Raw genomic sequence first — 14,225 nt, forward strand, 5'->3', positions numbered from 1 at the left:
CAGAAGGGTGTGGCAGGACATATTTAAAGTGATGAAAGGGAAAAACCTACAACCAAGATTACTCTACCCAGCAAGGATCTCATTCAGATTCGATGGAGAAATTACAACCTTTACAGACAATCAAAAGCTAAGACAATTCAGCACCACCAAATCACCTTTACAACAAATGCTAAAGGAACTTCTCTAGGCAGGAAACACAAGAGAAGGATAAGACCTACAAACACAAACCCAAAACAATTAAGAGAATGGTAACAGGAATATACATATCAATAACTACCTTAAATGTAAATGGATTAAAGGCTCCAACCAAAAGACATAGACTGGCTGAATACAGAAACAAGACCCATATATATGCTATCTACAGGAGAGCCACTTCAGACCCAGGGACACATACAGATTGAAAGTGAGTGGATGGAAAAAGATATTCCCATGCAAATGGAAATCCAAAGAAAGCTGGAGTAGCAATTCTCATATCCGACAAAATAGATTTTAAAATAAAGACTATTACAAGAGACAAAGAAGGACACTACATAATGATCAAGGGATCAATCCAAGAAGAAGATATAATAATTGTAAATATTTATGCACCCAACACAGGAGCACATCAATACATAAGGCAAATGCTAACAGCCATAAAAGGGGAAATCAACAGTAACACAATAATAGCAGCAGACTTTAACACCCCACTTTCACCAATGGTCAGATCATCCAAAATGAAAACAAATAAGGAAACACAAGCTTTAAATGAAACATTAAACAAGATGGACTTAATTGATATTTATAGGGCATTCCATCCAAAAACAACAGAATACACTTCGTTCTCAAGTGTGCAAGGAACATTCTCCAGGATAGATCATATCTTGGGTCACAAATCAAGCCTTGGTAAATTTAAGAAAATTGAAATCATATCAAGTATCTTTTCCAACCACAATGCTATGAGACTAGATATCAATTACAGGAAAAAATCTGTAAAATATACAAACACATGGAGGCTAACCAATATATTACTAAATAACCAAGAGATCACTGAATAAATCAGAGGAAATCAAAAAAATTTGATTTTTTTTATTGTCATTTTTAGAGAAAAATGACAATGAAAACACGATGACCCAAAACCTATGGGTTGCAGCAAAAGCAGTTCTAAGAGGGAAGTTTATAGCAATACAATCCTACCTCAAGAAACAAGAAAAATCTCAAATAAACAACCTAATCTTATACCTAAAGCAATTAGAGAAAGAAGAACAAAAAAAAAAAAAACCCCAAAGTTAGCAGAAGGAAAGAAATCATAAAGATCAGATCAGAAAAAAAACAAAAAAAACAAATAAAGGAAACGATACCGAACATCAATAAACCTAAAGGCTGGTTCTTTGAGGAGATAAACAAAATTGATAAACCGTTAGCCAGACTCATCAAGAAAAAAAGGGAGAAGACTCAAATCAATAGAATTAGAAATGAAAAAGGCGAAGTAACAACTGACACTGAAGAAATACAAAGGATCATGAGAGATTGCTACAAGCAACCATATGCCAATAAAATGGACAACCTGGAAGAAATGGACGAATTCTTAGAAAAGCACAACCTTCCAAGACTGAACCAGGAAGAAACAGAAAATATAAACAGACCAATCACAAGCACTGAAATTGAAACTGTGATTAAAAATCTTCCAACAAACAAAAGCCCAGGACCAGATGGCTTCACAGGCGAATTCTATCAAACATTTAGAGAAGAACAAACCCCTATCCTTCTCAAACTCTTCCAAAATATAGCAGAGGGAGGAACACTCCCAAACTCATTCTACAAGACCACCATTACCCTGATACCAAAACCAGACAAACATGTCACAAAAAAAGAAAACTACAGGCCAATATCACTGATGAACATAGATGCAAAAATCCTCAACAAACTACTAGCAAACAGAATCCAACAGCACATTAAAAGGATCATACAGCATGATAAAGTGGGGTTTGTCCCAGGAATGCAAGGATTCCTCAGTATACGTAAATCAACCAATGTGATAAACCATATTAACAAAGTGAAGGAGAAAACCATATGATCATTTCAATAGATGCAGAAAAAGCTTTCGACAATATTCAACACCCATTTATGATAAAAACCCTCCAGAAAGTAGGCACAGAGGGAGCATACCTCAACATAAAAAAGGCCATATATGACAAACCCACAGCCAACATCATTCTCAATGGTGAAAAACTGAAACGATTTCCACTAAGAACAGGAACAAGACAAGGCTGCCCACTCTCACCACTATTATTCAACATAGTTCTGGAAGTTTTAGCCACAGCAATCAGATAAGAAAAAGAAATAAAAGGAATCCAAATCGGAAAAGAAGAAGTAAAACTGTCTCTGTTTGCAGATGACATGATACTATACATAGAGAATCCTAAGGATGCTATCAGAAAACTACTAGAGTTAAGCAATGAATTTGGTAAAGTAGCAGGATACAAGATTAATGCACAGAAATCTCTTGCATTCCTATATACTAATGATGAAAAATCTGAAAGAGAAATTAAGGAAACACTCTTATTTACCACTGCAACAAAAAGAATAAAATACCTAGGAATAAACCTACCTAAGGAGACAAAAGTCCTATATGCAGAAAACTAGAAGACACTGGTGAAAGAAATTAAAGATGACACAAACAGATGGAAAGATATACCATGTTCTTGGATTGGAAGAATCAACATTGTAAGTATTTGATGATGAAAATGACTCTACTACCCAAAGCAATCTACAGATTAAATGCAGTCCCTATCAAACTACCAATGGCATTTTTCACAGAACTAGAACAAAAAATCTCACAACTTGTTTGGAAACACAAAAGACCCCAAATATCCAAAGCAACCTTGAGAAAGAAAAACGGAGCTGTAGGAATCAGGCCCCCTGACTTCAGACTATACTACAAAGCTACAGTAATCCAGACAGTATGGTACTGGCACAAAAACAGAAATATAGGTCAATGGTACAGGATAGAAAGCCCAGAGATAAACCCATGCTCATATGGTCACCTTATCTTTGATAAAGGAGGCAAGAATATACAATGGAGAAAAGACATCCTCTTCAATAAGTGGTGCTGGGAAAACTGGACAGCTACATGTAAAAGAATGAAATTAGAACACTTCCTAACACCACACGCAAAAATAAACTCAAAATGGATTAAAGACCTAAATGAAAGGCCATACACTATAAAACTCTTAGAGGAAAACAGAGGCAGAACACTCTATGACATAAATCACAGCAAGATCCTTTTTGACCCACCTCCTGGAGAAATGGAAGTAAAAACAAAAATAAACAAATGGGACCTAATGAAACTTAAAAGCCTTTGCACAGTAAAGGAAACCATAAGCAAGATGAAAAGACAACCCTCAGAATGGGAGAAAATATTTGCAAACGAAGCACCTGACAAAGGATTAATCTCCAAAATATACAAGCAGCTCATGCAGCTCAATATCAAAAAACAAACAACCCAATCCAAAAATGGGCAGAAGACCAAAACAGACATTTCTCCAAAGAAGATATACAGATTGCCAACAAACACATGAAAGGATGCTCAACATCATTAATCATTAGAGAAATGCAAATCAAAAGTACAGTGAGGTATCACCTCACAGTGTTTAGAATGGCCATCATCAAAAAGTCTACAAACATTAAATGCTGGAGAGGGTGTGGAGAAAACAAACCCTCTTGTACTGTTGGTGGGAATGTAAATTGATACAGCCCCTATTGAGAACAGTATGGAGGTTCCTTAAAAAACTAAAAATAGAACTACCATACGACCCAGCAATCCCACTACTGGGCATATACCCTGAGAAAACCATAATTCAAAACGAGTCTTGTACCACAATGTTCATTGCAGCACTATTTACAATAGCCAGGACATGGAAGCAACCTAAGTGTCCATCGACAGATGAATGGCTAAAGAAGATGTGGCACATATATACAATGGAATATTACTCAGCCATAAAAAGAAACGAAATTGAGTTATTTGTAGTGAGGTGGATGGACCTAGAGTCTGTCATACAGAGTGAAGTAAGTCAGAAAGAGAAAAACAAATACCGTATGCTAACACATATATATGGGATCTAAAAAAAAAAAAAAAAGTTCTGAAGAACCTAGGGGCAGGATAGGAATAAAGACGCAGACGTAGAGAATGGACTTGAGGACATGGGGAGGGGGAAGTGTAAGCTGGGACAAAGTGAGAGAGGGACATGGACATATATACACTACCAAATGTAAAATAGATAGTTAGTGGGAAGCAGCCGCATAGCAGAGTAGATCAGCTCAGTGCTCTGTGAGCACCTAGAGGGGTGGATTAGGGAGGGGGGAGGGAGACACACGAGGGAGGGGATTTGGGGATATACGTATACATATAGCTGATTCACTTTGTTATACAGCAGAAACTAACACACCATTGTAAAGCAATTATATTCCAATAAAGATGTTAAAAAATTTTTTCTATATATGTACTTGGATCTATTCCTGAAAAAAAAAAAAGTTCTCATCACAAGAAAAAATTTGTAACTATGTATGGTGACTGATGTTAACTAGATTTGTTGTGGTGATCATTTCACAATATATACTAATATTGAATCATAATGTTGTGTACCTAAAACTAATATAATGTTGTATACCCAATTATTCCTCACTTAAACTGAGAACAATTAAAAAAAGAAACTTAATCTGCTCTGAAGTGTGAGAGTACAATCATTATATAATCATCAAATACTTAAATCACCCCCAAAAAGGGCATCCTCAGAATGGCTGTTCTCTAAGTATCAAAGAATTAGGCCTTCCATGCCTACTTGTCCATTAAATTAAAAAACTCCAACTTCCATATCTGTGTAGAGTGCTTTCTTTTGAAGTGTGAGGGCATGTGGATAGAGCTCAAGAGGGGTTGATTTTTTCCAGTTCTCACAACCATTGACCTATTTAGAACAGATATTTTACAACTAGAGAAACTGAGACTCTGAGAAACCTGCTCTGAAAAAGCCAACACAGCATGTAATGACGGAAATGGAAGCTACACACAAATGCCTGACCCCTGATGTGTCATTTTTCCAGCTCTTTGTACTACTAACTTCATATTTTCGGGTTCTACCTACTCCTTGGTTCTGCATATGACTCCTTGCTTCTCAACCCAAATTCAAGTTCCCTCCACCACTCCCGCCCAACCCCTTTGCTTCCATGACCACATAACTGATCACAAGGAGGACTCTGAGGTTAGAGTCAATCCAGGACTTACTGAGTTGAAACCCACTTGAACACAACACAACACAGTGCAATCATCAGAATGGCTGAGCACCTAAACTCAATGGTCGTGATGTCAAAGTGCCAAAAATGAATTATAGGCCAAACTATAGGCCAATTATATATCAAATTATAGTGATGTTATGGGTCTATTACTGTTGACTGACATTTTTTTCCTGGTGATTGATACTAGACAATAGCATTGGTTTAAATTTCAGTTGTAAAAGAAGTTAAATAGAAGGAATCCTGTTTAGCAAATAATATATAAATACAAGTCAATATCTTCTTCCTGTATCCCACGGCCCAAACCAATGGCAGATAGGAAACCCTCAAAGGATTGCAGCCTCCATGCTTCTCAGGACCTGACTCAGAAGTGGGCAAGAGGATTCTGCTCAGTCATCTGTGTGTACTGTGATGCTCCTAGCCCAGGAGGACATGGATGGCTACTGCCTTACCCCATGCAAGATGTGGTGGGACCAGGTGTCTGAACCCCATCCACCCCTTGCCCACGGCCAGGCCCCAACCTCAGACAGAAGGCAACAGCTCTGTAGGTCAGATGTTCAGGCAGGCTTAACTAGATTCTCTGCTGAGAAAATTCAAGGAATTCACCAGGATTGGGCTTTTTCTTATCTTGGAGGCTCTGGGGGGAAATCCGCTTTCAAATTCATTCAGGTCGTCCACTAGGGGGTCTCTGCTCCTTGGCTTCCTCCAACTTCAATCCAACAACAGAGCGTCAAATCTTTCCCATGCTTCAGATCCCTCTGATTTCTCTTCTGCTATGAGCTAGAGAAAACCCTCTGCTTTTAAAGGGCTCATGTGATGTGATTAGTCCCACCTAGATAAACTCCTTATCTTAAAGCCAACTGCTTACCAACCTTTTGCCATGTAATGTAACATAGTCACTGGAGTACACCCAGGCAAAGGTCATGGGACCATCCTAAAATTTTTACCTACCACAGTTAGAAATATGTTCATTTGGCATTTGGAAATACCTTTCCAGGACTTAGGAAAATGTTAGGGATAGAAATCTAGATTTAGGATCCATTACCTTTAGGTAATAGATTTATAAAACATAAATGCATGTACAAATATAATACTACTAGTTCAGCAATATCTTTTACCATAGAATCACAAGAAACAAATGGACAGGGCAATGTTTTGTGTGTTAGATATTGTTGACATTATCCCTAAGAGTAACACTGGGTTACTTTGACTGTCCATTTAGGAAGCTCAGTTCCAGTTTCTTTAATTTATTCTAGAAGATACAAAAGGACTAGATGAGATTTCCTGGATTCCAACCATTTCAACACACAAAAGGAAACCAACCTAACTGTCACATGACAACGAAATTCTGTGCGTCTACGTGCGTGTGTGTGTTTAAGTATTAAAATACTTCTTGCCATTTTTTAAATAAATGAGTAGGCTACACAGCATCAAATACATTCAATTAATGTATTTCTCCAAAATGAGCAATTCATTTTCAGTTATGTGTCTCTTCTGTCAGGATTCAGGTAGTTTCCTGTAAAGGAGGACAACAGGAATTTGATATATGTCTTTATTGGTTTAGAAAGCTTTTATTTAAATCTTATTCAAAACAAAAAAACTTGTAGAGCTAAATTTTCCTCTGTGCCTGTGCATTAAATTAGGGGGAAATAGGTATCTTATTTATTCACTTTTCCTCTTCTCTTTCCCCACCTTTTCCTCTTGGAAAATTTATCTCTGTCCGTATTAGTGATTCACTCTCCCTTTGCAGGGGGCTTTCTTAAGTTGTCAGCAGACAAAGAACAGCATTAAAGACTTGCTCAGAGAATGAAGAAGGCCAGAAATACACTAGTGTGAAAGATTAGGAATGTGAGAACTGAGAAGGAACCAACCAACCTCTCTGCAACTTCTCAGGAGAGCCCAGACCTTGGAACTCAGACCTTCACCCTGCCACTCTGTCTTAGGCACCCAGAGTATTTGACTCAACTCAGCAAACCTATGTTGAGTGCCTACCACACACACCTACTCTATCCCTCTTACTCTTCTTTCCCAATTTACCTGTAAAAATCTACTTAAAATAATATGTGGAGTACTGGGTTTTAATATATTATGTGCCCATACATACACACACACACACACACACACACACACACACACACACACACACAAAACAGTGCACGCTATAAGATTTCACATTTCTACCATTAAAATGTGATATATTATATTTTTGTGTGTCTGTTTAGCAACAAATGAAGGTATATGCTATGGATAACACTAGATTTCATAGGGAACTTTTTCAATCAAGGAGAAAGGTACATTGTCGCCAGATGCTCATTTTATTTCAGATTTCTGTGTACTGTAGTTTGCTAAGATTTTAAATCAACAATGATAACTATAAGAAGTCCCTGATAATAATGGCAGTATATGTTACAAGTCATCTCCACATGCAAAAGCAGTCTTGTAGGAGATGAAACACAATATTGTAGTTAGAAATAGATGGATTCAATAAATACTAAGCAGTAAAAAATATTATTCATTTAGTCATTTCCTTCTCAGTAGCACCTGCAATTCAGGCTCATCCTAACATCTGACCCATGAAATTAAGATGATAAGGAGTTACTGAAAGAGAAGATGGAGAGAATTTAAGAGTCATGGCTTTTTGAAATTCCAGTATGCTTTTAACAATTGCAAGTCGATGCTTCTTCCTCTCTCCCCACCTAAATGGTAAACAAGAAATAACTGGCAGATGGACAAATGAATGCATTTCAGTGAGTCCCATTTTTAATTCTATGAGTTACATTTCGTTATTTTGATAGAATCAGACTTCAAGATCAGGTGTTCCAGATAATCCTAACAAGCACAAGTTTTAAACTATTTTGCCTACATTTCCTGGTTATTTACAACCTGTGTGACCAATTGGAGCATTTCTTTGAATTGAATTGACCAGTCTGGTCAAGTTAGTCCGGTAGTTCAGAGCCCCACTTTTTTCTTTTAGAGAAGAATTCCTCCCCTTCATCACAATGAAACTTCAATAAACTCCACCTTCAACCAAGTCCACCTAGTCTTCTCCTAGTCTCAGTTTTGCCTCTAGGCTGCCTGGAGTAGCAAGAAGCAGGCCAGATTAGCTCTTTGCCAGCTGATGTGATAAACTAATCTGACAGAGATGAATGCTTTTTAGGAAGGTTGCTGTTTTGCCTTTTGGAAAATGGATGCTGAAAGCAGCCCAGGCTTTGGCTATTGAAATTACTTGGGTCTCTTCTCAATGAAAAGTTGGCCTTACATGACTCTCATGGTAAATAACTATTCTTTAAATACTTTTCAATAAATAATAATAATAACAGCAACAATGATAATACATAGCTCCATTTTTTTCATTTCACTAAAACTAAGCATTGTACATACTGTATTCCCTAAATTAGGGGTCAAAGTCTCATTCAGCCTTTCCAAATTCTGCTGAGAGAAAGAAGCTGCTATTAAGCTGATAAATCACCAGAATGTTTTCCAGGGTTTGGCTTAGGGAATTGCTTCCATCTGTGAGTGGCAAACTTATTCCCTCCTAGAAAATTCTCCCTTCTTCTAAAATACTAAAAGCACCCCTGGAGTACTTTAAGGACAGACAGCTGGCCTCAGGGCTTCTAATGCTTTTTTAAGTTATAACTCTCCTCAGAGGCCCTAGGGCTGGGTGCAGCCTGGTGATTTGCAGCCTTGCTGGTCACCATTCCACCTGCTCAACTCCAGGCAGGTGCAAGGCATTTCTAACCTTGCTCAGCAGCCCTCCTGATTCTCCCTGTGTTAAAGCCTTGGGGTGTGTGTTTTCAGACGATAGCGGCTCATGGATATATGCAGGTCCCCAGTGTCAGAGTAAACTCAGGGCATAGCAAAGGAAGAAACTAGCTAGAAATCTAGAAAGGTGAACAAAGGTAAAGGCCAGGTTTAAAGGACAAGAGTAAGTCAAGGGAGAGTCAGGGATTCCATCCCAGGTCAAGACTGAGTCAAGATCAAAGCTGGACATGTAACCAGAGATCATGAAGAAATGAAGGCAGAGCAAGGCAATGGGTTCAAGGTCATGGAAAAAGCAAACAGACATGAAAATGAGAAAACCTGGGTTTTGATTTCACTCTACCCAGGGTCTAAATTTATGTATCTGTAAAATGAAGCTCTGAAATGAAATTATCTCCGTCATTTAGATATTGAGTCTATAAGGCCATATAAACAGTCATACACACCACACTATTTAGAGACCAAAGCAGGACAAATGAGCTGGAGCCAATTAAATAATCAGATCAAATACAGACAAAAACAACAGCATTTTGAAACCAAGTAAAAGTCTGCCTCAGAGAATCTCTCACAGGCATCTTGTTATCTGCATCCTTTCAGACACTCTACTAGGCATTGTAGACGACCCTAGAAATAAAAATCATGCTCCTTTCCCTCTAGGAGGTTGCATCTTCGGTGGAAGGAAAAGGTCCACTTTTATACAATTTTTAAAATTTATTTATTTATTTATTTATTTATAAAAATATATATGATATATATATATGATAGTTCAGAAAAACAATAACTAAAATGGCAAAAGATAACACTAAAGGCATTCTTGGGAGAGAGTCCAGGACTTCTCCAATTACTGTGCCTCAGGTCCACATGGTTGATCTGCTTTAGATGGGCTGCTTTCCAAGGAAACACTCAGCAGGTACTAACTCCCAATCGTAGCATAGTCAAGTAGAAGCTTGGGTTTATCTGGCATTTATGACTGTCTGAAGCTTAAAATCCTTCCATTAACTTTTGTAGCCCCTGCCAACCTCCAAATATATTATATTGATTGGATTTCATAAAAAAATCTAAACCAGACTGTAGCCTCAGGTATCATGCCTGGAAAACAGCACGATACTATTGGGCAAATACTTTAGGTCTAGGTCAGAAGTGTCCTACCCAGTAAAAGGCAATCATTACCATAAACTTAGAAAGACATTTACTTCCCTCTGTTGTTAATCAACAAGCCATTGAGCATACACCCTGCTAAGACTGGTTATGAGCAGAAGCCATGAGTTCGGATTTCAGGCAGGATCAATGGCTGAGAGGCCAGAAATAGAGCTGAGTCCCATCATGTGAAGATGGAGCTCTGAGGAGGGAAATAGTCTGCTGCCCACTTCACTTTTATCCTGTGCCTGCTGTGCTGATTATGGCCACAAGAATATCAGTGGCAAATTAATTCTGCTCCTGACTGGCTTGGAAAAAGAAGCTAGGATTTCACAACATCAGGTGAGAGTTTCCTGTTTCCAGAGTTTTATAACACTGGTGAGAGTTTCACTTTTTTTCCCTTCATGGTATCCCCTTCTTAAGGCAAATAAAAAGTTGTCCAGTTGTACAAATGGCAACAAAACTCTAGCATTAGAAATACATGGAGAACTAAGGATTCCAGTTACTTTCCAAGTTCATCATATTTCTGTTGGTCCAAGATCACACTTGGAATCTCAGAAAATACCTCCGCCAGAAACCCCAACATCTTTCACAAACTGCCTACTTGCAAGTTTGTCAGCCACAGTGCACTAAAGGAAAGTTTTATGAAAAGATTTGTTTCACTTAGCTTTTTAACCAAGCAAGAAATTTGACATTATGAAACGGAGAAACCATACTGGTTTAAAGTTAATAGTGGCCTTACAATAAGCTATACCCAGCATCATTCACAGCTGCTTGGATTAAAGACCTTTTGATTTGGGGATCTGCCATCTACTGAATACCTCTTCCCCAATAAGTCAATAATTTGCCCTCAGATGAGAATAATGATCTTTTATGGTATGTTTCCTCTTATGCGCAAGTGCAGCCATTGCCAGTGCTGGTCTGAAGCCTCCTACTTACGAGTTACACCTTTGTTTCTTGTTGGAGCCATTGGCCCTCTGGCCTGATGGTTTTGCATATGACAGAGAGAGATTTATACCTTCCTCCAACTCCCACCCACACCCCACCCAAAATACTGGGCATTGAACATTGGTACTGAAAGTATGGGAACTTCCTCTTTGACCCTTGGTTAGATATGGTTATAGACTGCATCTACCCTATTTGAAGTGAGCCAGTGCCTTTAATTCCACAAGCTACAGTCACTGAAGTCTCATAACTGTACTGGAGATGTCAAAGATACCATCTATTATGCCATACCTCTTCTCATGAAGTGAGTTGTGCTCCCATCACAACTTACGTATCATGACATAGCTCTTCCCCTTCCATATTGTGGCAAAGCTTATTAGAGCTAGAAGTGATCACCTGACCCAAGCTTGGCCAATCAAATTCTTTCTTACGGGAATTTGGAACTGGGACACAGAGCCTCTAGCCAATCTGTTCTGGGTACTTGAACATGTGGTCACATAGTACACTTTCTATATTATAAGAGTAAATAACTCTAAAGAGAAAAAAGGAAATTGGTGGATACAAAGCTGAGATGCAATGCAAAATGCAAGAGATAGAGAAATCAACATTAACTGAACTTTGGCTCATGTTACACACTCAATGTGGGTCACCTGGGATGCTGTGTTCATTGTAGTCTTTCAAGCAGGCTAAAGGGAGATTTATCTTGACACATGCTTTCCAGATCTCTGAGACAGGAAAAGGAAAGGTAGAAAATTACACACCAGCTCGTTTCCACCCCAAAGTGACAATGTCACATCTGCTTACATTTCATTAGCAATACCAAGTCACATAGCTCTAACTTCAAAGGGTGTGAGAAAATGAAATCCTACCATGTTCCCAGAGGGAAGAAAACTTTAATATGACTTCCATGCCATCCTTAGGCTTTTTTCCCTCCAAATAAAAATATATAACCGTCTTTTCTTGGCTTCCTGCTCTTCTCTGAAACTGTTCTTACCATGGTCACTAGTGACTGATATTTGTTAAATCCAATTAACACTTTTTAGTCCTTATTTTACCTTCTCTTCCACCTCTCTCTTTCTCTCTCTCTCTATTTGCTGCGATAAATTATCCCTTATCATCATTTTCTCCAGCTCAGGCTTCAGTGATACCACTGCTTCCTTCCAATATCCTTATCCATTTCTTCCCCTTTCCCTTCTTATTACATGCACACAACCAGGCGCTCCCTGTGGCCCACTAAAGTCTGTTCCTCATTACTCCTTAGTGAATTATACCACCGTTCTCCAGTCACCAGCATCGAAGTCTGGGTGTCGTCTGCAGCGTCCTCCTCTCCTTCCTCTGCCCTATATTTTGGTGACCAGGTCCTTGCTACAACTTCTCACTTGGTTTACTTCCACAGCCTCCTAAAGGTTCTCCTTCCACCAGCATCAGCCCATGAGTCTTATTCTGCACAAATGATTAGGGTCATCTTTCTAAATATTATTATGTCACTCCCTTGCTTAAAACTTTAATGGTTTCTAAATGCCTTAGGCTATTGTCCAAAATCCTTCAAGTGCTTTATAAGGTCTTCAAGATCTGCCCATGATTACTTCACCAGTTATATTTATGGCCTTGGCCCTCTCCCTCCGAGTTATGCTCTGAATCACCTGTATTTCCCAGAACTGCCCCTGATGATTCAAATCTCCATGTCTTTGAGCATGTGGTATTTAATAGACACCTTTCCTTCCTATTCAGGTTAATTCCACTGAGACTTAGCTCACTTATCATTCCTTCCAAGGAGTATTCTTTGATCCTCCCGGTCCTAATCAGAATCTCCCTGCTATGTGTTCTAAGAACAACTTGAGCTTATCTCAATCTCAATAGTAGGTTATCAAAAATATGTTTTTCCTATAAGACACTGATGAAAGAAATTAAAGATGATACCAACAGATGGAGAGATATACCATGTTCTTGGATTGGAAGAATCAACATTGTGAAAATGACTATACTACCCAAAGCAATCTACAGATTCAATGCAATCCCTATCAAATTACCAATGGCACTTTTTACGGAGCTAGAACAAATCATCTTAAAATTTGTATGGAGACACAAAAGACCCCGAATAGCCAAAGCAGTCTTGAGGGAAAAAAACGGAGCTGGAGGAATCAGACTCCCTGACTTCAGACTATACTACAAAGCTACAGTAATCAAGACAATATGGTACTGGCACAAAAACAGAAACATAGATCAATGGAACAAGATAGAAAGCCCAGAGATAAACCCACGCACCTATGGTCAACTAATCTATGACAAAGGAGGCAAAGATATACAATGGAGAAAAGACAGTCTCTTCAATAAGTGGAGCTGGGAAAACTGGACAGCTACATGTAAAAGAATGAAATTAGAATACTCCCTAACACCATACACAAAAATAAACTCCAAATGGATTAGAGACCTAAATGTAAGACTGGACACTATAAAACTCTTAGAGGAAAACATAGGAAGAACACTCTTTGACATAAATCACAGCAAGATCTTTTTTGATCCACCTCCTAGAGTAATGGAAATAAAAACAAAAATAAACACATGGGACCTAATGAAACTTAAAAGCTTTTGCACAGCAAAGGAAACCATAAACAAGATGAAAAGACAACCCTCAGAATGGGAGAAAATATTTGCAAACGAATCAACGGACAAAGGATTAATCTCCAAAATATATAAACGGCTCATGCAGCTCAATATTAAAGAAACAAACACCCCAATCCAAAAATGGGCAGAAGACCTAAATAGACATTTCTCCAAAGAAGACATACAGATGGCCACGAAGCACATGAAAAGATGCTCAACATCACTAATTATTAGAGAAATGCAAATCAAAACTACAGTGAGGTATCACTTCATACCAGTTAGAATAGGCATCATCAGAAAATCTACAAACAACAAATGCTGGAGAGGGTGTGGAGAAAAGGGAACCCTCTTGCACTGTTGGTGGGAATGTAAATTGATACAGCCACTATGGAGAACAATATGGAGGTTCCTGAAAAAACTAAAAATAGAATTACCATATGACCCAGCAATCCCACTACTGGGCATTTACCCAGAGAAAACCATAATTCAAAAAGACACATGCACCCGAATGTTCA

The sequence above is a fragment of the Balaenoptera musculus genome, chromosome 13, assembly GCF_009873245.2.
Source record: "Balaenoptera musculus isolate JJ_BM4_2016_0621 chromosome 13, mBalMus1.pri.v3, whole genome shotgun sequence".
Classification (NCBI taxonomy): Eukaryota; Metazoa; Chordata; class Mammalia; order Artiodactyla; family Balaenopteridae; genus Balaenoptera; species Balaenoptera musculus.